Source organism: Phyllopteryx taeniolatus, chromosome 2, assembly GCF_024500385.1.
Source record: "Phyllopteryx taeniolatus isolate TA_2022b chromosome 2, UOR_Ptae_1.2, whole genome shotgun sequence".
NCBI classification, from domain to species: domain Eukaryota; kingdom Metazoa; phylum Chordata; class Actinopteri; order Syngnathiformes; family Syngnathidae; genus Phyllopteryx; species Phyllopteryx taeniolatus.
Window position 1 is genome coordinate 15,141,815 of NC_084503.1, and position 26,051 is coordinate 15,167,865.

The window sequence follows — 26,051 nt, forward strand, 5'->3', positions numbered from 1 at the left end:
CAGATCTTCAAAACGGTTCCCCTTGTTGACCCCCTTGAACTTGGTAATGAGAAAAAAAAATCACATGGAGCTCGGTGAGGTGAGTAGGGATGGCGATGTTCTTCTCAGGCAGGAACTGTCGGATGGCATTGTTAGAAGGCACGGGTTGACCTGCCACAACTCTCACCTCTTCTCATGCACTGAACAAAGCAAACGCAGCGGGATGTCTTTGTAGACGTGCTGCTTGATTGACTGGCCCACACTGAAGGGGGAAACTCATAGTTTGAAATTTGGCTTTGAAATATCTCTTTTGTGACAGTAAAATTAGAATATGACAGAAAAGTCAATTTATTTCAGTACTTATACAGATTCATTAAACACTTGGGAAAATACTTTGCAGAGGGCAAATTCCTGCCAAATTTCTACAATAAAAATTACTATAATTGTTTCTTGATTGTTTTTTATTTAATATTCTAGTTTCTAGAGATGGTGAATTCTGGGTTTTTCTTTTGCTGTAAACTATAATCATTAACACACACGCGCACACACACCCACACACACACACAGACACACACACACACACACACATATATATATATATATATATATATTGAAAAAAAAATCGTATTTCACTCTGAGTGTGTGTAGTGCATCTCTTGAGTTTAAACTACCTAACCAAATTAAGCTTTATTCATATGTTGTGTGCTAAACCATAATATTTGTAATCCATAGTATTGCTAAATAAGAAACTGTAATTGTCTTGTGAATTTTGAATTTTCACCAAGCTAAAATATCAAAGGGAGAGATTGGACAATGTACTGTATCACAGCATATCAGAACAATCCCCAGATACCTTGCACTCCTTGATGGGCTGCAAGCAGTCCATGGATGACATGATGATGTAAAGTTTTTGCTTGAATTGTAATCTGTCTAGCGCAATAAAAATCAATATGATGACTCACAATATATATTTTTTTCAAATTGTGATGGTTTTGGAGCTATTTGGATTGACAGGATTGTTTACCACACAACACCTGTCAACCAAAATACTATTGGAAATGTATGTCAAAATGCCAAATTCCAAAAACGAATACAGGCAAACATGTGTCACACAGCTCACTGCATGTCCCAAATATGTAAATCTCTATAGTGGCATTAACGTAAACAAAGCAGAGTGTCAAACATTAAAATCCTCATATTCGTCGGCCCTCACTGTCCTTTATTTCCCCTTCCACTGCAGAGGAAGGCCCAAGCTTGCTGTCTTCCAACGCCGCGGGGCATGAAGCTAGCCGGCAGTGAGTTTCCATCAATTAGTGCACCCCTGCGGCCTCCTGGCAGAACCCACCTTTGACTGCGAGGAGATATTGATTAGTTCAGCTACGCTGTCAGGTCTGGACTGAGCAGGCCGGGGTGATCCAAGGCCTTCACCTGAGACAAGTTCATGTTGAGTTTCTGACACATGCACATGCACACATACACACAATGCACACACATTCAGAAACGCTCTTTCAGATGACTGCGAGGTGAGAGAGAGGAAAGATGAGAGGAAAAGTCCACAACAGTGGCCTGTCAAGAGGCTGATGGCTGAGAACTGACAGGCGCTTGTTAGTTTTCTTACTCATCTTGGCACGAGTTGCAATGAAAACCACCAGCTGGTGTCAATAAAAAGATAAAACATCACAACTCGAAACTATTTATACTGTATATACATTCAGATATTGTTTTCTTTGAAGATGACAATAAAACAGCAAATAAAACAATAAAGAAGTATGTTTATAAATGTGTTCTATTGGAGATGTATGTAGAATATTTATATGTCAGTAGGTTAAGAGAGCAAGAGACATGATGCAGTCCCCCCCCCCACAAGTTTCAACAGTACAAGAAAGCTTAAGGAAAACCGACTGTGCTCTGAGAAATTGGAATTATGCAATAAATGATAACTCTACAGGTGCTCAGCTTTTGGGCAAAAAAGTGTTATGTTTCACATCTTATTGTGAAGAACTATACATCTTCAGCTAAGTGTACGTGAGAAACATAGCCAAACTAACCTCCCGGCATTTCATGATATAATATATTTTGTAGCAAAATGTGTACCATTTGGCTTACCATTTTTTGTACTACAGTACTTACATGGGTGTATTAATAGAAAATAGTTTGAATTCGTAATGTAAACATGTTATTATTGAAGAGGTGGGGAAGTGTCCTTCAACACACCCTGATGATCACAGACAAATTAAGTCCATCCATCCATTTTCTTTACCACTTATCCTCACTCAGGACAAGGATTGCTAGAGCCTATCCCAGCTATCTTCGGGCAGGAGGCAGGGTACACCCTGAACTGGTCGCCAGCCAATCGCAGTGCACACAGAAACAAACAACCATTCGCACTCACATTCACACCCACGGGCAATTTAGAGTCTTCAATCAACCTGCCACGCATGTTTTCGGGACGTGGGAGGAAACCGGAGTGCCCGGAGAAAACCCACGCAGGCATGGGGAGAACTCCAGACAGGCAGGGCCAGGATTTGAACCCCAGTCCCCAGAACTGTGAGGCAGATGTGCTAAAGCATGCCGGCCAAACGAAGTCTAATGTGTCATTTACCAAGGCATGCATTTATGGACCCAATTTCTCAAACATTTTGGACACACTCAAGCTTTGGTGTCAATGCTTTTAGCTTCTAATTTTCTCTTTTATCCCTCCTTAATGGACAAGGTTTTTCATATCTGGGCCAAAAACGATTTAAGAAGCGTGGGGTATCTCTTTGTAGACGGTACATTTGTTTCATTTGATTACCTAGTCAAAGAGCGCCAATTACCAAATTCTAAATTTTTCAGCTATATTCAGGTCCTCGCATTTGTTTGCAGCATATTTCCATTGTAACCCTCCAAATTGGCTATTTGTCCTATTGATGACTGTTTAATGATTAAGCTTCATATATTAGGTGGTGTGTCCCAGCTCTATACAGCCATTCGGTCCATAAAATGTCCTTCTCTGCTATCACTTCAGAGTCAGTGGGAGGAGGATTTAGATATAGAATTAACTGAAGAAACTTGGAAAAGGGCAATTTGCAGAATATTTACATCATCTCTGTGCGTCAGACACAGATTGTTACAATTTAAAGTATCCTACCGGCTGCATCTATCCAGAACTAAATTGGCCTCAATATTTCACACTATAGATCCAACTTGCACGCGCTGTCATCAAGCCCCTCCCTCTTTGGCGCCTATGTTCAGGCTATCTATGTCTGAGCCTAACTTTGATCTGGTCAGAAATTTCCAACACGTTCTCTTATGTCTGTAAAAAAAGATAATGAGCTGAACCCTTACCTTGCAATTTTTGGAGTGGCAAGCTAATGGTGGTCTTTCAAGAAGTCATTCACAATTCATTGCATTTACATCATTTTTGGCTTGCCACTTAATTCTCACACACCCACTGCGTGACTTTATGTCACATCTCCAGCTTGAAGAGATTCGTAGCTCAGTTCATAACTCGCCTGAAAAATTTGTCAGACCTTAAAATACTACCAAGATGTATTTGATGCCAATTCTTTACAGTAATAGATGAATAGGCTCATCTCTAACAATTCTGCTTTCCCTTTTTAAGATATCCTTGCACTTGTTTTGTTGATTTTCTATTTTATTCTTAAATGATGATGATGGTGATGGTGGTGATAATGATGTTGATGAGGATGATGAGGATGATTATTATTATTATTATTATAAAGCAAACATGGTGAAGCAGTGTTTAGCAAATGTCAACAGAAGTGAAGTTAGCTCTGAGTGTCAAAGTTTTTGAGTCCAGGTTAAAAAGTGGACTCATTTTAGAGCAGTTCCATTTTTAAATGATATTTCTTGCACCCTGACCGACAGGTTAGCACATCTGCTTCACAGTTCTGAGGACCGGGGTTCAAATCAAGGCCTCGCCTGTGTGGAGTTTGCATGTTCTCCCCTTTCCTGCGTGGGGTTTCTCCGGGTACTCCGATTTCCTCCCACATCCCAAAAACATGCATGGTAGGTTAAAGACTCTAAATTGCCCATAGGTGTGAATGGTTGTTTGTTTATATGTGCCCTGCAATTGGCTGGAGACCAGTTCAGGGTTTACCCCGCTTCCCGCCCGCAGTTAGCTGGGATAGGTTCCAGCACGCCCGCGACCCTAGTGAGGAGAAGTGGTATAGAAAATGGATAGATGGACGGATTTCTTGCACTCTACGTTTTTAGTCTCTTTGTTTTATATGCTTTTAAGATGTCTTTTATTTTTCTGTACTTTGTTTTTAAATGCTTGTATTCATGTAAAGCACAGGGTTACCTTGTGTATGAAATGCAATGTATAAACTAATTTTCCTTGCCTATTATTATCCATCCATCCATTATCTACACCGCCTATCCTCACTAGGTCACGGGTATGCTGGAGCCTATCCCAGCAAACTGCAGGCCGGAGGCGAGGTACATGAACTGGTTGCCAGCCATTCGCAGGGCCCATATAAACAAACAAGCATTCGCACTCACATTCACACCTACGTACAATTTAAGGTCTTCAATTAGCCTACCGTGCATGTTTTTGGGATGTGGGAGGAAATTGGAGTATCTGGAGAAAACCCACGAAGACACAGGGGGAGCATGCAAACTCCACACAGGTGGGGCCGGGATTTGAGGCAGAGGTGCTAACCAGTCGGCCACCGTGCCGTCCCTATTATTATTATTATTATTAAATTGTCTTTTCTGAAGTTTGTTTTCTACTCCACTCATATGGTGGAAGAGGTAACACAGGGTAAAACCATGCTGTATGACTGCTCATATTAATGTCTCTGTACCACATAAAGAGAATGGATAATGTTCAAAAATGAAACGAAAAACAAAAACATTCTGAAATCAAAAATGTCATTTACCACTAACTTCACTTATAAGTGAAGCTTAGGGTGTTGCTGTGATATTTCTTAGTCAAAATCGTAGTGGTTGAGGATGACAAAGTAGCCTTAAATGGAGCAATATAACAGTATAGATCAGTAAGTACTTGTAAATGTATTTTGCAATTTGTTTCACATGGAGCTCACACATCAACATAGTACCATCCCCCCCCTCCTCTTCACTTTAACCAAGCAGAACAAAGTTAATGTTGAAGAGCAGAGCCCCCTGTGGTTCTTCACGCTCTGATGAAACAAAGCGTTTCACCTTCTTTTTATGGCTGTGCTCACAGGAGCTGTCGTCCCATTATGGCGGCATATCGAGCTTTCTGTCATAGTGAACAACTGAATAGTTTAAGCAGTCTTAGCTGATTTAGCAATTTGCAGCGCCGCTCAGCATATTTTCTCTTTCTGACATAAGATACAGCGTGACTGCCAGGTCATATGGGTTCAGATCATTGCAGTCTCAACTTGTTATTCATGAATGATATTACAGTGACAAAGTCTTCTCATGCGTTGGTTAAAGTTAAATATCGAGCACAGAAAATGTGTGGACAATTTGTTGGAAATAAGTCACTCAAACTATCAAAAGACCTGAAATATTTCAGTCAAGTCAGCTCAAGTGACATATATTATAGATATGCAGTACGCTGTATTGTACTCAAATATATTTGATCTTACTTGAAGACATGTTTCTTACTTTGATGGCAGAAGATGGAATTGTCATATTTTTTGGTTTATCACCTGGCATACCTGCGTCTTGCTTGTGTGACATGTGCAAGGTGTCATTTCCCTGCTAAAAATGCGGACCTTTTCAAATTGACTGTGTCGCCTCATTGCTTCCAGGCCTCAGGGCAAAGCAGCGGTCATAATTGACAGGAGAATTAGCAAAACCTTAAATATATGGCAGGTGATATACCATTACCCATAGACTTGACCCCTCATGACCCATCCCTACTCCCATGTGGGCGCCTGCTCATGCTTGCATGTAGCAGACGGGGGGCCGGCTGCCTCTCAAACAACTAAATCAACAGTGTCTCGCCACTGCGTTTTGCTTGAATGGTTTCATGAAAAACTAATCATCTGTTCATCATGGAGATCAAACATATGCGCTGCGCAATGATTAGGAAAGCAATCTGATATACCTTGAGGAGGCTCTAGACCCAGATATAATACATTTCAGATTAAAATTTCCACTTCCCCACTGCCACTGCTTTATAATTCTCCTCCTCAACCCTCCTGTCAGCTTTTATATGCTCATTCAAGTTCACCAAAGGGCATAAAATTGTTATCTTGTTTTTAATTGCAGCACAATTGATGGCTGCATTTCCTGGGTATTTATCAAAAAAGTCATATAAAGCAACGATTTCTTTCGTATTTCCTGGATAAGACAGAACTCAAAACATTTCTGCTATGACCATCATGGCTCACTTTCAAATAACCTTTTGCTGTCTTTAAACCGCTGTTTGACACAGGAAAACAAAGACTAAAGCATTTTCACATAATAGGTTTTTAAAACGGCAATATCTGTAGCCTGATTTTAATAAGGATAATATGAAAAAGACGTCCAATAATTAGACTTGACCTTGTCGACAGCCTGTACAATCAGTCATCTGTTTCCACTTTTGAAGCAAACGTGTTCCATAAAAGTTCAAAGTAATCTCTCTGACAGTTGAAAAATAAAACAAACAAAACAAACTAAATAAACATTTGTGATGAGAAAGTTTAGCTGAGTTAGTGGAGTAAAGTTGAGGTGGTGCAAGAGAAACCATTTAAAGTTGGCTGATTTCAGCATTCCCAGGAGATAGGAAGAGAAAACGATGATTTATGACACACAGAGACTCTCCCAACGTTAAAAGAATTACCTGCAGATGCGCCTGTGCGGCTGAAGCAAATAAAGATAAAATAAATAGTGGCTATGTAATGTTTGATACACCCGCTGAACGTAATAACATTTTGTCGTTTCCCACAAAGTGGACTGGAATGAAATTAGAGGTCCCTGTAGTGTGTAATGAAACGTGGCATCTTCCAACTCTAATGCATTTTGTCATCATGAGGCCATATTAATGCTCTTCTCCAACTTTCTATTGATTGATGGGCGCCTGGGAAATAGAGACAAGCACAAACATTAACATCAGGGGACTGCGTGGGCTCAATTCAGTTTAAGATTAAGAGATGAAATATGACGCTACAGCTACAACGGCATTTTGAAGATTTACTTAATGCACTTGATGTTTGCTTATTAGGTTATAGCTAAAAGGGACTTGATATCACATCATTTTTATTTTGAACTTGAGAATGTTATGACTTAAAAGATTTGTAATTTGCTTGTCAGCAGCTTCCCAGAAAGTCAAAGTATCATGTGATTGTAAATATGTGTATGTTTGTCACATGTGAAATTATCCATAAATCCATTTTCCGTGGCGCGTATCCCAGCTGACTTTGGGCGAGAGGTGGGGTACACCCTGAACTGGTCGCCAGCCAATCGCAGGGCACATATAGACAAACAACCATTGACACTCACATTCACACCTATGGGCAATTCAGCATCGTCAATTAGTCAAGTCAAGTCAAGTTTATTTGTATAGCCCTTAATCACAAAGGAGTCTCAAAGGGCTTCATGGACCCACAGTTGGCAATGATTGATGAATTAACTTACCTTGCATGTTTTTGGAATGTGGGAGGAAACCGGAGTACCCAGAGAAAACCCATGTAGTATATATATACACACACACACACGCACACACCATATTTAGCTAAGACCACCCCCTTTCCTCTGATTGGTTGCCTCCGTGTAGAAGACCCACTTGTGAGGGCATAAGTGTTTGTTATATTGACAGCGCTGGCTCGGGAGCTGAAAAGGAAGGCGGAGATCTTCGCTAGTGACGTAGATAAACTAGAAAAATTTGAATGACCTGATTTCAGGCCTCTCAGCAGAAAAACGTCTGGAACTCAGGAATGCGTGGACAATTTTAATTCACATTTCACACGTTTAATGATGCACCATAGAGACAATATTACATCCCAAATATTAGAAAAAGTCGGTTTGGTAAAATATGGCACCTTTAAGGGGTGGATTAAGTCATTTACATAAATCCCAAATCAAGGCCTAGGTCCAAAATTCATCATGCACCACTGGCACTAACATGCATGTTTTTGGAAGGTGGGAGGAAACCAGAGCCCCCGGAGAAAACAGGCAGAAGATGCAAACTTCACAAAGGAAAGCCGGAGCCCAGATTCAAACATACGACCTCTGAGCTGTTAGGTGGACGTGCTAACCAATCGGACACCTTGCTGTTCCCTTGAACCATGAACAGGATAAGTGTTAAAAAAAAAGTGAGACAAATAGTAATAAAACCACATTATACTAAGTTAACGGGAAAGAAGATGGCGGGGATCCCAGCCTAAAACATATAAAGCCTGTGCAGGCAGAAAAATCAGCAAGGTAGAAATTCTCATCCAATTTCACAATTGAAACAAGTACAGTTATGCACAAAAATGTCCGTAACTTTATGTAGTGAGCATATGACAAATTATAGCAATAATAGGAAACTTCACCATCTGAAAAGATGAAGTACTCGTTTGAGGACATTGGGACGATATTACATCAGTGACTGTTCTTAATTAATCAATACAGGGACATCTTCTCTGTCAAAAGCGGAACTTTTGCTTACTGCAAATGAAAATAACTCTGAGATTGAGGATTTTTCAGATGGTGTTGCGGCTGTGGGGGAATATGTTCTGACCTCAGACCTGTGAAAGAAAAACTAGTAATTGGGAATGTAATTATTTAATACCTGATTCACAAGAAGTTTGGATGAAACTACTGCACCACCTGATGCATCAGAAGTTGCAAGTCATTAGTAAAGATGGTGCAAGAGATTATAATAGTGAGCCATAATGTCCATGTGTGCAGAAAAGTGGGCGTAAACACTAATGTGGTGGGAATTCTGAACATAATGAGGGTGAACTAGGACAAAATGGAAAGGAAGAGGTGCCTCTGCAACACTATGTGTAGGGAAGTGGTAGGATCACGAGCCGTTTGTGATGCTTTCCGCCATTCATGCTGAACTGTCAGAAGACATGCCAATGATGATCCAACACACACACACACACACACACACACAAAATTACTTCACACGACCAGGAAAGTGGAGCAAATGGTCAATTCGAATGACGATGAGCTCAATACTCATGTAATGGGATATTTATTTTGTCTTACGGTAATATACAGGATTTACAATAGGACCTATTGTCATCATATGATGCCATTATTTTTCAGAGAACTACATCCTGTAGAAGGGTAAAATCCCAACAAATATTTGAAAAGCAAAGACTAATTGACAAAAGCACATCAAAACAAAGTCTGGGTCTCAGGAGGTTCAACAAAAATAATGCTTGATTTTTAATCTCGGCATAATGCCAGTCATTTCTTCTGCCAGCTGTCACACTTAAAACTTACGACATAGCAATATGTCTTTTGTACTTTGCGGGCACAGCTGAACTCCTCACAAGAGATGGTCTTTAAATGGACCACCGGACATCCCACTGGGACCCAGCAGGATGAAATACTGTGGGGCCACAATGGAGCGTGCAACTACAAATCTTCAAGGCTGCAGTTCAGATCACTCACACCTCTATTGCATTAGCGCTCATTACAAAAGCTCTCCTTGGGGCGAAACTAGCAGATACACCGTAAACGTCACGGCTGCATTATCTTATGTAATAACTTGAATGAACTCACACCTTCTGGTGGTGTCGGGCTCATTAATTGTTACTAGGAGGCGAAGTAATCGCCAATTAAGCGCAGTGTGTCTAATTTTACTGTCAGCCTGAAAACGTACACTAGGAGGAAGAGAGGTCATTATCGGGTGATGGGGGAGGCGTGGGTTAATCTATGAATAATGGCAGGGACGGTGGCGGCTTGATGTGTGAGGGAGGGGCTTTTAGGAGAGAAGGTTGCTTGGATTGTGTTGTCTGGCAGCTCATCTATATTTTATGCTGCCACTCAGACAAATGAAAGAGGAGCCACCCGGAACAAGGGGGGGACCTCTGACACTTCAAAGTGAAGTCCTATGGGTGGGTTCTTATTGAAGCTAGGCCCGTGCGAAGCCCGACCCACATGCAGTAACACCCCCCACCCGCCCCCAGCCCATGCTGAGAAGCTGCTGGGTCCTCATTAACCCTTAAACAGGCTTGAGAGGGGTGCAACATCCATGAAACTAATTACCCAAGCAACACACGATGAGACATGTGACCTAGCCAGCACACAAACACACACACCACACACACACACACAGACACAGAGTACTGACGAGAGCAGCCATAAAGGTAGTGGATAGTCCGCAGTGTAGCCCCTAATTGAAAGCCCTAACCCTAATTTTTGGTGGTTATTATCAGTTTCAGAGTTACCCCCCCATGACCATATTTGCCATCACACAAAAGCAGTATGTCACAATTAGCGGAATGTGAGCTTGATAATGAGGAGAAAAGAAAGATGAAAGGAGAGAGAAGGGACACAGGAGGAACAAAAACGAGGCACATATCAAAGAATGGTCTAATTGAGGTAACACAGTCTGCCCCATTTGCATGAGACAGTGGAGCTTCACTTGGCCATGTCTAATGACGCTAATGTCTTAACAAATTAATTTTGCTAATTAGGCACGCCCAGTGGTGCTCACCAACAGATTAAGAAGATTAAACAAACAACTGCTGATTAGCCCTGGGTGGTTTGAGAGGTGCATTTCTCTGGGTATTTTTTACGCTGACTTGTGGCTTAACACTCACTCTGTATTGATTGTCAGACATGTGAACAGATAGTATTCAACATTTGTTGGGTTATTGCTATTGCTCCGCTTTACTTAGCAACTGAAAAGAAACGAGTATGGATTTTATCTGAGCTTTTTTTTTTTTTTTTTTTTTTTACATAAATCTCAATCATCATTTTGGATGCCTGCATCAAACTAACTCTGGCCAGGGCTTCACCATTTGTGCTTGCGACATGTTGTCCATTGCCGAGTTCAGCCATTAATCATCAATCTTGCTTCCAGGTTTTAATGCTTAGCTTCCCCACTGTTAGAGCACAGGTCCCACCCTCCCCAACCCTGAAGTCACCCGCACGTCCCAGTGCCCAAGTGGAGTGTTGTGTGACAGCTGCTGCCCTCTTCGGTGCTGAGAAAATGAATAGATTATATGTGATAATTAGGTGCGGAGCAGAATCAATGTAATCTGAGGCTAGCCCTGAGGGTAGAGGCCTTGGTTCTCCATTTTTGTCAGATCACATAATGACCACTGTGATGTAAAAAAAAGGTGAATGATAGAGGGCTGATACTCATTGCAATTGTGGGCTGCTTAAAAAACGCCCTCCGATTGCGTGTATAACAGTTTCCATTTTTCCCAGAAGACTTCCCACAACATTTTAGTTCATTTATTCAAAGGAACATTTGTGAGGTCAGAGGCCACCAATGTTGCACCCAAGAAAAGGACTATCTCACCATGTTCTAGTTCATCCCATAGGTGTTTGAGCGGGTTGAGGTCAGGGTCCCTCGAGTTCTTCCACACATTACCACACGACACGTGCCCTCATATATTTTGAGCACTTGGGTACAGCCGTTCTGGAATGGAAGGAGGGCCAAAGTTATTGGCCTAGAAATGGCCAAAATGTCTTGAGGGTAACTAAGGAGTCTTTTCCAAACCTCTAAATAATTAATGACTTGATTAAGTGGCAAGTTAACACAATATTTTGTCAGTTTACTATTTAATATTTGTGTCATTTCTGTTTTTTTGGTATCACTTTACAGTTACAGCATTTACCATTTTAAAAACATCAGGATTATTTTCCCCTTCACAAGGAAGAGCCTCATTGAATTGAAATCATATCTGACTTTGATTACAATAGTTGTATTGGTCCTTTTTGCCATTTTACAAGACTAAACCGATTTGTCAGATGAGAAAAGAGGTGCAACCAAAAATGTAAGGCAAGAAAAATAGCAGTAAAATGTCTGAAAACCACTCCCTTTGGTGTCATTTGATACTAGGTTTATAGAGAAGGCAGACATCTTTAATGCCAGGAAAATATAAAAGCAGAAGCACTTGATAAAAGGGGGCTGCTAAGGGGCAATGCTGAACAGGAGGAGGCCGGAAAGAGAGAGAGAGGAAGGGAGTGAGAGAGGAGGAGGATGCATATGGAGTTTGGTGGTGTTGTTCCTATGAAATGCCCTCCAGCGTTGCATCTTACTCATTTTTGGTGGCAGAGTGCTGGGTGACCTGCCTGTGATCTCCTCTGTAATTAACATATGCTTGTTAGTCAAGGTTGGTTGAACGCTCTCCGACTCTCCTCAGATATTTCTGAGCAGTCTTCCCTTTTCGGCTGGTCACAAATAACACTTATCAGCACCTTCGGCTTGGCTGTAGCTGATCAAATTTACTCTACAAATGAGTCCAGACTGATTTAATGGGGTCATGAATATGAATCACGGAATGTGCTTGTGTCATATTTGTCCAATCTCACCCAACCTCATTTGGACATAATGAAGACATGGACCCACTTCTGATTATTCTCTCCGTTTGCCAGGGTTCTTGACCTATCTTTGAAGAGATAAATATAATCAGCATAACCTAAATCAAGATAACAGAGGAGAATGAATGTGTGTCTTTAAAAAAAAAATCATAAAAAGAGCCGTGTTTAGCTTATTCAAATACCACAGCATGTTGACAGCCTTTTGACCAAAGCTGCTAAGCTTCTTAATGCAAAAGCAAATATAAAAGTTGGAATGGAAATTAACGTGCTAATGTCTCTGTGTCATGCTGCAGCCACAGCAAATCGAAATGGAATACAGGGTTGTTTATAAATACATATACTGCTTAATGTTTATTTGGCCACCTGTCATAAAAAAACAAGAAGAGGCCACCCAGCATCATGAAGTTATTTAATGTGGAATGTTTCAATTTGATTGATCAATGTTATTTTGCACAATCTGAACTCATGTTTTGATACCCAAATCTGACCCAACTAATTGGGCTTCAGAAATTAATCAAGCATAACTTTCAACCACTAAAACATTTTCTTTCTACTCAGGAAGTAAAAATTGCATTTGACACAAATCAGTATTAGTCAGGTGTGTTTTAGTGTTTCGTCGTTTTGTAAAACAGTGAATTAGAAAATTAATGAATAACATTATTAATTATAATTTAGCATTTTTAATATCATTTTGGGGTGGGTACCAGTTCAGGGTGTCAGCGGTATAGAAAATGGATGGATGGCATCATTTAGGTTAAAAAGCTTCTGCATACTTGTGTATTAAGCATTACAGACAACATTACATTGCCAAAGCTGATAATGAAGGGCAGTTGTGGCCGAAACCTTTACATTGGGTGGTGGTCGAATGAATATGTGTGCACGATTGGTGTCCTAATGCCTACACACTGCATGTGGACGTGTCTTCCCGACTCGTGCGTGTTATGTTTGCACTCACAGCATCTCGGTGACATCAAAGCGCTGTGCAAACTGAGCCCCTGGCAGCTCTTTAGAATCCCATCTCCCCTTTCTGTTTAAAGCAGGCAAGAGAGAAAAGACCCAGCCTAATAAAAGAGGTGTTATTCAAAAGAAGAATAGACGACTCCGTTGTGTGTCGTGTTCACACCGGTTTGTGTGTGCGTCTAAGAGACAGAGGAGAAAGGAGACAGAAAAGAGAGGGGAAATGGGTGAAAGTACAGTAGATGATAGTGAAAGGGCGGGTAAAAGGTGTTTATGGTGAGCAAAGAATGAAGGAAGTCAGGGTCGGCACATTCTCTTTATCTCTTCTCCTTAATGGTGTCGGCACCAATGATGCAGCAATTGTTTGAATAATGCGACAAAGCACAGGGAAGAAATTTCCTGCTTTCTTCCATGCCAATGGTTGCACTGTGTGTTGTACTAATTGCTTCATACTGAAGCTGAGGAGAGGAAAAACAAGGGCTGTGTTGTCCTACATAATCTGCATGGAAAATAACTGCTCCTGTGAATGCTTTCCTGTACATCATAATTTAGTTTTATTTTCATTTGTTTCAAAACCCAACTGCATTTGTCCCGCATGCATCTTCATTGTTTGCATCTCCATTATGCGATAAGTTTAAATTTGTGCTATTTTCTTTTAATGGCTGAGCGGCAGTGGGTGAAAATAAGAGACAGAGGAAGGAGAGCACAGCTCAGCGCAATTGATGTTGTAAGATAAAATACTTTGTAAAAGGGAAATAAATGCTGAAGCCAGTGGAAGATTCATGCGCTCAAATAAACTGGGGCTTTTGAATTTTTAATTGGGGAGCCCTAATTATGGCCATCAGACAGTACTTCTAAACACACTCTCTGCACTTTCTCCCTATTGCTCTTTCCCCCAACCTCTTCAGTTCAGCTGTGGACGCAGGCTCAGTCTGCGTGTATTTTACCATGCTATTAATATTTGATGAAAATGGGCCAGGCTGCATCAGCTGCTCATCGCCACTAAGAACATGGCCTCCATTATGAGCCTCGCGCTTCCTCCCAGCCGTGTGCATTAGCAAGATGACGGAATGCAACAGCATGGGCGGGAGGTATGAATGCACACGGGTTAAATTATGGGCGGTGTGTGCGAGCAAATGTTCATGTGCGGGACCTGGCTCATCAAGCATCCCTGTCGATTGGCGCTATTAAATGTTGAGAAACAGTTGGGTGTGAGCTATAATTGAGCCGACACTAATAATGAAAGCAGATACGGTCTGGAAGCCCTTGGCAATACGCTACAGATACCAATGCCCATAATAATTCAGGCGCTCGGCAGAATGGAGGAATATATTTCGTTCTTGCACAGGAAGAAAGGGGCAAAGATTTAAAATGGCTCGAAAATGCACTGGAGCTCCATCTTCCAAAGCTGTTCCTGCCCTGATATGCAGGCAGCACAAATCAGTAAGTCAAGAAGTGATAGAGACAGTCCAAGATTACAGCATGATGCAGTTATTAAAGTTACATCGGGCCATAGTTAGAGGAATAACGTGCTGGTGATACTTGGTTGAGGTAATTACTCTCTAACACACACACACACACACACACACACGTTTTGTTTCCATGTTTTGCTCACTGGGGAATGTAGGAGGCCATGTTAGGGATCGGGAGTTTGTGTAAAGCCTTCGTCAAGGACCTCCATAATGATCAACTCAACCTTGTGACTCCTGTCTGAGAGCTGGGTCCCTGGGGATGATATGAGTCTGTGTGTGTGGTGTGGAGGGTGTGAGAGGGGATTAACCCCATAATTTGAGGATGATGTGAAATAAACAATGGATTATAGAGATTGTGGGCCCTATTTGGAGACATTAACATTGTAATTTCTTAGTATTAAATCTAGACCAAAATAAACCAACCACCATTTTATGGCAAGGAAATTTTAAATAGATACAAAAAATTTACTTTTACATAGCAACAAAGTGCAAATGATCAGTCAAAGAAAGAAATACATTGTTAAAGACTACAACGCTGCTTAATACGTACACAGAATATCAGCAATTCCCAGGTAAAATGCAAAAACGCCCCACTAGAGGCAGTATAGGGATGCTGTTAGCAATTGAAGTGATTAGTGATTTTTTCGTTTATTCGATCTGCTAAGAACAGAATTATTTGACCCATCCCAATCATAATTTATTCTTTCATGTGTTGCACATAACAGTTACATAAAAATTGTACCAAAATAAATGCTGGAAAACAAACAGATCTTAAACATTACATTTTAATGCATTGAACTTAAAACTTCAGCAGCCTGAGTCCAGTCCTTTAGTGTGTGTGTGTGTGTGTGTGTGTGTGTGTGTGTGTGTGTGTGTGCGTGTGCGTGTGTGTGTCATGAGTGCTTTGCAGGGTTGACATGTTGGCGTCTAGCAGCTGCATCTTATCATTCTAATTACGCCTGACTACTCTTAAGACCCTGTGGGACTCCAACTCGTCACCAGACTATTAACACTCTACGTCGAGTTTGTAGCCTAGCCACCTTCTCCACCTTTTGCTTCCCGAAGACCTCGTAAATTGATCTCTAACCCATTCTTGCTCTTTGTCTGCCGTCTGCCAGGGCTCGCCTCCCGCGACCCACCGACAACCCAGACTTCTACCCTGCCAGACTGGTCCTCCTTGGAACCCTGCCTATCCCGGATCGAGTTCTCAGAGCCCCTTTTTCTTTGCTTCCAATCTACAATAAACATTTGTTCACAAACTGCTCTCCCTCTCCTCTCTGCATCCGGGTCCAACTCGCAACCTGAATCCTGACACAATGTTGTTGTTGTTGTGACCTTTGGCTTGTCCCGTGAGCAAGTCACTCTCATAATTTTTATTTTATTTTATTATTATTATTGATTTTATTTTTTTTATGCCGGCTGACACAACTCAATCCATTTTGTATCTGGGCTTGGGACTGGCAGTGACTAGGCACTGGGGCACATAAACCTTTTGTTTGAATACAAGGAATCCTACATATTTTACTTCAATTCATGAACAATGGGAACATCATAAAGGAGAGTCAGAGCCACACTAAATAGAAAATAAATACTCTACAAGATTTAAGTCATAATCATACCAGAATAAACCTATATGTCGAGCAAAGAGTCAAGATTTTTATTTTTAAACCTTGAGAAAACGATCTTACAAAAATAAAGGTGTACTCTCTAACTGAAAAGACTGTAGAAACTTTGCATCTATGCTAAACCATTTTACACAGGGCTGATAGCTCTTCTGACATGGCTTTTCACAAAACTCTGTTGACTTAAATTTACTGTCATCTGCTGGCATAAAAAATACATCTGTAGAAAGAATTAACAATGAAGAAAGAAATATCAAATAAATGAACCAGAAATGCGGCCAACCGGTTAGCACATCTGCCTCACAGTTCTGAGGACCCGGGTTCAAATCCGGCCTCTCCTGTGTGGAGTTTGCATGTTCTTCCCCGTGCCTGTGTGGGTTTTCTCCGGGTAGTCCGGTTTCCTCCCACCTCCAAAAAACATGCATGGTAGGTTGATTGAAGACTCTTAGTTGCTCTTAGGTATGAATGTGAATGTGAGTGTGAATGGTCGTTTGTCTATATGGGCCCTGCGATTTCCTGGCGACCAGTTCAGGGTTTACCCTGCCTCTCGCCCGAAGTCAGCTGAGATAGGTGCCAGCACGCCCTGGTGAGGATAAGCCGTGTGGAAAATGAATGGATGGATCAAACAGAAATGTATTTATTTTTTTAAAATCTGAAATGCATAAATTCTATGCAACCTCTTACATAAACAAAAGCATATCGGGGGCATCAAGAGAGTTCCACATTCACACGTAAGGATAACGTTTATAAGGGGGAAGTCAAGGAAGGATGTCAGAAGAGCAGTCTGTTGGGTGCATAACAACCTCCTCAAGTTATCCTTTAGTATATGTTTTATGATGTTTAATATGTTTCAAAATAATGAAATACATACCCACAGCAACAACAGATTTTGAACAGAATGCGTATGTTGTCTGTTACGGAGAAAGAAGCAAACGGTTGATTAAATGTTGTTTAAATGGAGTTACCTGATGATTACTTGTATATACTAGAAAGGAGACTTTCCGTCTGTAAATTTACAATTGATCTTGTGAAATTATGACTATTTTCTGAAAAATATCCAACATTTTTCCCCATGATAAAGTCTTACAGTTCTCCTTAACTACATTATCTTTTGGTTTTTCCCATCACCACCCAAGTCAAATCAGTCATGCACTTTCGGTCCAGACCATCAATGCTACTAAAACATGAAATGAATGATAGGCAAGTTCCATTTGAGGAAGTCAAAAAGCGCAACTTTGTGTTGAAGCTCAGTGATGATGCCAAATGCAAAGAGACGGGGCTAAGTAGAGTAGAAAGCACCTGTCATCTCTGGCTCTCTGCCTACTTGATGAAAATCAAATTTTAATTTGTCTCTCTGAGTTCTGCACTGAAAGGTTGTTACACTCTTGCTACTGCGTTTGCTCCTTGTAAAGCTAATGCAACACAGGGAATGCGATAAAAAAATGTGTGATATATAAAACCCGATGATGACAGAAAGACAGAAGAGGATGTAAAATAAATCTCCTACATTTAAAGTTACACCATACATTCCGATATATTATTAATGACTGCACATGCTATTTAAATGAATTGTACATTTGTGAATACAATATCCATCTGTTACATACTAATGGAGCACAACTTCATTAAAATGAATCCCCAACCTTCATTGAATTATAGTCTATTGAGTTAAACATGTAGAAATAAAAATCCTACCGAGGGAAATATATAACACAATTAGTTCAAAGGCTTTCCCAAAAGCACAACACCAAACTACATGAATACGGGACCCAAAACAACTCTAAACGGTTGCAGTCTCAACATGGTGGCTGTAATATTTCTTAATTGGACCACGGAAATCACACGGGCCTTTTGTTGAGCTGCATGCAACCAGGAAAGCTCTCTCCTCCACCAACTCGCACTTGTTCTCTCATCCCCATTTGCATATTCATTGAGATATCAATTATTTACCCCTTAGCACAATGACTGGCTGCATTACCATGTGACTCCATGCAGTATAACATACCAGCATATGCAATTGACTGAATAATACATAAGATATGTGGGATAAATCAATGGGAAATAATAAGATATAACAACACTACAATGTTGTGAACAGACATAATGATGAATCCAAAGAGAAAATTAAATGCGGAAAACACAATCTGCCTTTATAATTAAAATTGTGTTCATTTTGAAATAGGCAGATCTCATTTCTTAAAATTGTAATAAAAAAACACAACAAGCAATTTTGTGTTAAAAGTAAGTTCGTCCCCGCATAAAAATAGCAAACTATTCGAATCATCTATAAATGGTGTTTGGGCCTTTTTCATACAATTTGATCAATAACGGTAAAGACGCTTGTAAAAAAATCAAATCAAACTTCTGCCATGCTGAAACAGGCAGTCCTATGAAGTCCTATTTTCAAAAAGCTATTGATGATTTTGAAACGTTTTGCATTCATAGTAAAGGCAATGCTTATTGACAGAGCAAATGGTGTTGACCCATTGAAATACACTTCTTTTTTTTAACGGTAAAGACAGAAGTGCATAATGGTAAAGACATAAACAGCTTCATAAACATTTGGTGAGTTGCACAATTTACGTGTTGCTCTTCAAACTCAGCGTTGCATAAATGATCCTAACTACTCATTAAGCCCATTACACTCTTGTCTGTATACAATCATAATAAGTAATAGCAAGTTTGAAAAATAGTACTTTAGAATTTTTTTTTTCTTAGAAACGATTAGGACCTTTTGATGAATAACAACTGACAATAATTCACATACTTATATCAGTAAAATTAATTGATTTCAAAAAGAAAATCATTGGGCCATGTCTTTAGCATTATTGGTCAAATTATATGAAAATGTCCCATATACCGTATATACACGGTATTGTGTATGCATGTATGTGTGTGTGTGTGTGTGTGTATATATATATAAATATATATATATATATATATATATATATATATATATATATATATATATATATATATATATATATATACAGTGTTGTAGGTGTTATGACAATATATTCAAGTCAAAACATTAGGTTCACTTACACAACGCTCCTTTACCTTTCGTGTAACTTATTGACAAACCCAATTAAGCTTACTTTGATACAGTGCAGTCCTACACTACGACAATAATAATCAAATTGCGATATTATGCACGCACGCACGCACGCATGAAAGAACACACACAGAAACACACACACATTCACACACTTTTACAAGAGAATTGCTCTCCTAACATTTAGTGCAGGCATCAGAGCGCATGCAAAAGTAAGAATGGGATGCAATATTCGGAAAGCTCTCATTCAATAATGTCATTACCCCTGAGACACATTCCTGTTTCCATGCCGGTGCCCAGGTGAGCTGTTTGCTCACCCTATATTATTATTACTATTATTACTGCAGGAAACAAATTTGATGACTATTCAAAACCTAATTTCAACATTGCAGAGCTGCAACTCAACCAGCTCTGACCTGAGAGAAAAAAAAAACATGGCCTCACCAGCCAATACTCTTTCTCCTTCAAGCCAGCTCCAAAACACACACACACACGTGCGCGCACACACACACACACATACACACACACACACACGCTTCGCTGCACAACACTCACAGCTCTCCCCCATATCCACGTGCACAATCGCCCGTTGCCTTCGCACAGAATAGATGACCGCACTTACTTTAAATGTCCCATGAAGGAAAGTTTTCTGTTTTTTATTCTTCTCTCCTCCGCCTCACTCAGACCAGACCTGAGAGGCGAGCCCAGAGAAAGTGCAGCCGCCATATGCTCCCAGCTGTTACCTTCCCTTATCAAAGATCTAGGGCTAAAAAGCAACTCGCTCCGATTCATTTTATACATTTTCCCCCTGTATGGTCTCCCACCTTGCACGGATGCAGACTGTGCTCTCTGCATCTGGTTGCACAAGCACAATCAATATGGAAGGAGAGAGCTATTTTATGATTGGAGAAGTTGTTGTGTTTTTGGTGGTGAAATTCATTATTTAGTATCTGAACCTTCAGCAATTCAGTATCATTTATTCATAAAGTCCCTTTTTGCCAGGAGGAAATGGATACAGCTGCTGCAGTCGAGAGAGAGAGAGAGAGAGAGAGAGAGAGAGAGAGAGAGCGAGAGAGAGAAGGGTGGGTAAAGAAGGGGTGAGGGGGAGTAAAGAGAGAGAACGAGGGAGGAGGATGAAGAGAAAGTGGATGTGTGTGTGTGTGTGTGTGTGTGTGTGGTCTATATGGGGGTGCAGGCGGTGGGGTAAGTAGATGGATTGATGATATTGATCAGGCACCTCCTGAAATAAAGGCATCGGGGGCTTTAGTTTTTCCAAGCTGCTGCGATTGACAGATGAAGAGGGGAGATGTCTGGGAGGAGGAGAAGGCCTTGAACGCTAGGCGCCGGCGCTGGGATGAAAGAAGCTCTTCTGACAAGCTCAACGAGGCAGGCTCAAGCACACTACACAGGCACAGGGGTGGATTGTGAGGAATCACTGGAAATGATGTTTGTTTACTTTGCAAAAGCATAGGAGAAGTAGCGCAGAGAAGGGGAGAGTTGTTAAGTGGAGGGGTCGTGTGTGTTCGTGTGTGTGTGTGAGAGAGAGAGAGAGACAGAGAGAGAGAGAGAGAGAGAGAGAGAGAGAGAGAGAGAGAGAGAGAGAGAAGTAGGAGAAACAGCTTGCTTTGTAAATGTGCCCTTCTGAAGCTGCAGCTATGGACCCTACAAGTGCTGACTGATACTGTTGCTGCTCCTCTCTTTGAAATAGAAAAGAAGCCCAACTGCATAAAGGAGGTGCTTAAAAATGGCAGTGCTTTTTATGAATACATGCACTAACCACAGTTAGATAAGTAAGAAATGTAGGAAATCAGTTACGCCGCAGTGCTTTTTTCCCCTGTGTTTTTACTATGACAAGCACATCACTCTGCAGGCCCAGAAAAAGTGGAACATATTCAGTTCTTTAAATATGATGTTTTTGGTGTTTAAATAAAAGCAGTGGAGAAACAATTTGAGGTGCAGTGCTAGTAACACCCATCCATCCATCCATTTTCTGAGCCGCTTCTCCTCACTAGGGTCGCGGGCATGCTGGAGCCTATCCCAGCTATCATCGGGCAGGAGGCGGGGTACACCCTGAACTGGTTGCCAGCCAATCACAGGGCACAAACAAACAAACAACCAACCATTCACAGTCACACCTTCGGGCAATTTAGAGTCTTCAATTCATGCATGTTTTTGGGATGTGGGAGGAAACCGGAGTGCCCGGAGAAAACCCACACAGGCACGGGGAGAACATGCAAACTCCACGCAGGCGGGGCCGGGGATTGAACCCCGGTCCTCAGAACTGTGAGGCTGACGCTCTAACCAGTCGTCCACCGTGCCGCCTGCTAGTGACACATATTACAGAAATTCATCTCATTCAGGTGCACCTGTAGCTCCGTTGGCCTTTAACATCTAAGCTGTCATTGGCTGCTCTGACTTTCTGTATGTGTGTATGGCACTGAATTATTAAACCTTATGGGCTCTATATTCATATTGTGTTGACTGCGCAACATGCACCAGAGTGCAAATGGTGCTCATCTTGATATTTGTACCAGCGCAAGGCTTACGCCACGTTTTTGCCTATTTGGCAGACCACTCAGTGCCAAGCTGTGAGGGGGTGCCCTCTGAGATGCACTTGGCGCAGTGAGATCTTGGTGCAGAGAAAGTCCGTCTAAACTTAGAACTGCTAATACCCCGTCGAAGTTGCGTTGCGGGGATCTGACGTCATTTTGGTGAATCTGATCGGTACACAATGCAGACAGACATGCGAGGTCCTTGGAGGTGTGTGATGGATGACATTTTTTTCAACAGTTGGCATCCAAACCGCTTAATCATTGTAGAAATCAATTCACTGAATGCATTATCATTATTATTATTATCATATTTTCTAAATCCAAAAACTGGCTGGCACGCTGCAATGGGGATCGGGAGGTGGGGGGTCGTGTAAATGAACGATCATCAAAGGGGATATAGAGCAAAGAGATTCGCGACCACATGTAAGCCGCTGGCGATTTTTCACCAGCTCATTCTGTATTTAATAAGCGTATACTGCTAACCGTCAATGCAGTCACTCACAGATTGCTGATTCCTCTTCCGCATATATGACATCACCATGCAAGACTATTTGCGCCGCTTTTAAAGGGAATGAAATGAGCCGCTTCGATTGGAGAGGACTGAAGTCGGCTGTGTTGGTTCCCACATCAGCACAGACATCAAATTTTAAATCCGTTGGGGGTACGCCGGTCCACTAAAGTACCAAAACCGTCATAGTGCCTCAGTTTAAGAGAATGAATGGAATAAACCACTTTGATTGGTAGCAGATAAAGTTGCCACTGTGGCAGACAGCCCCTTTTGTGATATACGCCAGCTGCACGCGTCTGTGAGATTACGAAAAGCCGGTAAAACCTGCCCCCTTGCAGAGTTACGCCACACGCTGCATCAATTTGTGCAAGCCAGGAAAAAAGAGCCCATATCTGGAAAAAAACACAACGTAAGACCATTAGCTTTAATCTCACCATTATAAAACAATACAATGACATTTATTAGGATTGTTTCATTATGTGACTGTATTGATTCTGATTATTGTTTTGCAACAGTTTGCCTATGCAGCTCTTCACTGGATGTTGTTTCAAAGTTTCTATATTATTTTAGCATTTGCTTCATCTTTGAAACATTTACTCTGTTTATCCATCCGATGCCATAAATCCTGATTGTCCAGGTCTGAAAAGCCTGCCTATTCAGTATCTTCCGCTGGGGATCAGACAGTGTGAAGTCCTGACACAAATGCCACAACCTTAACTCAAATGCTTTTTATGTTGCACAGGGCCATAAAGCGAAGAAAAAACGCAATAATGTGAACAAAGTAAAGTTGAGTTTTTGCAAGAGCTGTCAATGGTCACATGAGTAAGAATGAAGCTGAAGATGATTGCAAAGGAAGTGAACTAAATAAACCAGCAAAATAAATAAAAACACACATATGACGTCAAGTACATATGCAGATTTGAGACTAATAAAACAAAAACCCTATCAGGAATTATGCATTTACATGAATAGTTTTCTGTATTCAGTTAAATTTTTTTTCAGTTTTATGTGGTTGTAGTGTAGTGGTGTATCAAATTGTTTGTTCTGATTAGTGGCATCGTTTTGCCAATTTTATGCCTAAAATATTAAGCCCCCCGAAATGGTCTGGTGTTCTGTTGATATATATATATATATATATATATATATATATATGCGCGCGGCACAGTAGTCGACCGGTTAGAGTGTCTGCCTCACAGTTCTGAGGACTGGGGTTTAATCCCCGGCCCCGCCTGTGTGGAGTTTGCATGTTCTCCCCGTGCGTGTGTGGGTTTTCTCCGGGCACTCCGATTTCCTCCCACATCCCAAAAACATGCATGCTAGGTTGATTGAAGACTCTAAATTGCCTGTAAGTGTGAATGTGAGTGCGAATGATTGTTTGTTTATGTGTGCCCTGCGATTGGCTGGCGATATATATATACAGACATATTGTAGTTTGTGTTATTTAGTGAGGCTTTTTTTTTTCTTATATTCTATTTATTTTGCATCAGGACTTAGTGTAACTGGCTTTACAATAAAGGCCATTCATTGCCATTTGCTTGTTCTCAAAAGAGTGCATGCATGTTGTTGTTCTAAAAACTGACACTTGCCACAATGTGGTGGGCCACCTTTGGGTCCCGACACCACCAGTCTAGAATCTCTGACCTTGACAATACTACTAGTGGTTGCATCATGGTGTCATTCGCCTCAGGAGGCTGAGATGATTTTTTTGGGGCTGCATCAGAAGTGAAAGCTCCCTGTCACATACACTTTTCCAACTTCAGGTTGTCTTATAACTCAGTAGAACTACAGAGGAACAAAAACCTGCAGGAAATTAATTTATTTTCCTCCCAAACTTTGCAAAGAATATGTCCATGTGTTGAAGTTGCAAATCTTGAACATGCGGTGTCGATAGGATGCAGAGAAGGCATCCGTACTATATACAGGAAGAAAACTTTGAAGTTTTCCTTTGATAGGATGACACTCACACTGGGGATACTTTTCTGGTCAGGATTGACTGGCAACTCCACAGACACTCATGTCAGCTGTCAATCAAACTGTCAGAGCATCCATCAATGTGCATGGTTAGCAGAACAAGGGAGACCGAGGGCCAACCACATTAAAGCTCTCCCTTCTCCTTCATTACCAGAGGGACATAGCGACTCCAGGGCAACAAAACCCTTGTGAATACACTTTCTGGCGTGAATTGCATGTACCTGCAAGCCCAATGTGATACAATTAGGGCTTGATTATGTGCAAAAGATGACGGCCTGACAGTGTATGTCTGGCATGTTAGCATCTACGACGAGTCAATCCACTGCCACTCAGAGTGTGCTAATTGATTCCCAGCTCCCCTTTGGGAATGCGACTCCCCTCATTTGTATGGCAGTGTTGCTTGAAAATCATCAAATTTGCCCCGTGAAAACATCCCTGTTGTTATCTATGTGCAAACTTTGATCCCAAGCCAAATTTGGTAGGACCTGCTCCTCCTCGGTGAGAGTGTTTGTGTACTTTTTGGTTGACATTAATTAATGCCGAAAAGTGTTTTCATGTCTGATTTCAGTGAATGCGTGTGTGTGTATGTGTGTGGGTGTAACGGTGTGAATGTGTGTTTTGCGGCTGTGTGTATTTGTGGCCTGTGCCAAATCACTGCCTTCTTTCTGAAGCCTCTTTGAAAAATTTATGAGGTGTTGATCCATTGTGTTTGTGTGAGCACATCCTGTTGTCAGTGTGCTGGTGTACTTCAAAGCATAAGTGTGCATGTTAACCTTTACTTTTGTACCCACAAAACACTCACTGAAATATGACATGTTGTTTCCTGGCTGCATATTTGCCATTAAACTGTCCTGATTTGATTGACATTTGTTTGGTGCACAATCAATAGATAGATACTGTCAATGTGAAACCTGCAAACTTTGTTATCAAATATGAAGTCCTGTTTCCCTCTCAAATATATTCACTAATTGGCTTGGGTGTCTGCTATCTGTTTCACATACGGCATTTTAAACAAGATATAAAAATTAGGAATTAAAAAAAAAATGCAGATGTTGTCCATATCCAAATCCTGCTGAGCATCTTTAGTAGAAATCATAATCTATGGGAACTCAAGTATCCTAAACTGAGAATTTATAAATATAACTGGACTAAAAGAATGTGTAAGTGAGGTTTTAGACATACTCTGTGACCTTCTGTAGTGTGTCCCAAACCTGTGTAGAGAACACTTGTGTCACCAGCGAGTGTGCTTCAATGAGGATTAGGTCTTTCAGATGCAGTCGACCACAGATCTGTGCTCGTATTCCCAGTGAGACTGATTATCCTGGCCCGTCACTGACACAGAGGATAATTACAGGGTCTCCCTTAGGTCACTGTGCTCTCCAAGCCCCATGAATGAAAATATACTGCTGAGCGACATACCGAAGAGAAACAGGTTATTTCCTCACAATTTTTATTTTTAAAAAAATTACTTTTATCCTTGAGATTCACTTTTTTCACCATCACTTCAAGACAGCT